This window comes from Echinops telfairi, unplaced genomic scaffold (genome assembly GCF_000313985.2).
Source record: "Echinops telfairi isolate 266 unplaced genomic scaffold, ASM31398v2 ScPeMD7_2;HRSCAF=8, whole genome shotgun sequence".
Classification (NCBI taxonomy): Eukaryota; Metazoa; Chordata; class Mammalia; order Afrosoricida; family Tenrecidae; genus Echinops; species Echinops telfairi.
The window spans coordinates 70,927,995-70,929,761 of NW_022103898.1; positions in this window are offsets into that span (position 1 = coordinate 70,927,995).

Below are 1,767 nucleotides of genomic sequence, written 5' to 3' on the forward strand. Positions count from 1 at the left end.
CCAGACAGAAGCTTCCCATGTGATGCCATTGTGTGCACTAACTCAGTGATGCTGGCCCGGTGGGAAAAATGTGTGCTATGAAAGCTACACTCTGTTCAGCACAATTCCAGGGTTTTTTTGGTTCCCCTCATATGTAAGTTCAGGTTGAAGCTGAAGAAAATTAAAACAAGCCTTAAGAACTAAAGTATGACCTTGCATATTTCCCACTTGAATTTTAAAAACATCTCAAGAACAATTTGATGCATTGAACACTAAAGACAGAAGAACCGATGACATGTGGGATGACATCAAGAATATCATACATGAAATGAGCAAATGATCATTCCTTTTCCCTTTTTTTGTTCTATCCCCTGCCCCTCCGGCTTTACTTTGGATTGAAAAAACGAAACAAAACCCCAAAACGCAACTTGTTCATGAGAATCTAATCTGCTGTGAAAACTTTCACTGAAAGCACAATAAATTTTTATTAAAAAACAAAACAAAATCCACCTATGAGTAATAAGTGCTTATTAAATAAATCTTTAGGTGTGTTACTCTGGGTAGGCTACACAACAAATCCAGAGACACTCATCTGTGCACAAGAAAGAGCTTTATATAAAAAGTAATTGTACATTAAGAAAACATCCCAGCCCAGTCCAGACCAAGCCCATAAGTCTGATAGTAGCCCATATGTCCAATACCAGTCTCGAAATTCCAATTGAGATTCATGCAACACATAAATGATGCCGAATGCAGGAAGATCGCAGGCCAGTGGGTGGAAAGTCTTGAGGATCCAGTTGCAGTGGAAACATCTCAGCACTGGTGTGGGTCTCCACATGGCTCTTCCAGCTCCAGGGCTCTCCTTCATCAGCTTATCATCAGGAATGTCTCACAGCAAGTGTGTGCCCCACCTCCAGGGAGGAAGAAAGAAGTTTCCAGAATCCTCAGGAGAAAGCGATGCCCACACAGAGGCACCATTGGCTATGACATGATTGACAGGCTAGACTCCACTCCTTTGCAAGTTGACAGGAGACTATGTAACTGCCACATTGGGATACTAAATACAAATTTTATTCTAATGCAAAGACAACAGGTAAGAAGGCCTTGATAGAGTCTATACTATCATAAATGGTACAGCCAACCATTCCCCGAGGGCCGTACCAGAAGGACCCAGTGTGGAAATCCAAATGAATGAATTAGGCCCTACCTCAAAACTACCTGTAGCCCTTGGATTTAGGACTGAAACTCCTTGATGACAGAAGAAGCAAAGAATGGTCACCTCAAGACTGTGGAAATTGCAATAGTTGAGCCTTCAGTGGGACCGCTGGCTTAGTGGGCATCCGATGAAAGGGGACCCAGTTCATGAAGCACAGAAGGAGTGGATGAATAGAAACAATAAAAGATGCAATGGTTTATAAGAAAGGAGTGGGGGGTGGGGTGGGGTGAGGGGAATGGGAAGCAAACAATGAATTCAGGAGGTGGAGAGAGTACTAGAACTGATTGTGACAATGTATATAACCACATATAACTCCTTTTAAATGGACTTAACAATGGAAATGTATGATATGTGAATTTTATATCAAGAAAACTACTAAAGAAAAAGAAAAGAAAACAAAGTTGACCAGTGGTTACCATGAGTGAAGTGAAAGAACTTGTGTTGAAGGGACATTGAGTTTATGTTAATAGTGGTAGAATAATTTGGAAAAGGACATCTGTAATGGTTGCACACCAGAGTATAATCAATGGCACTGATTATAAATGTAGAAAGTGTTTAATTCTGGAATATTT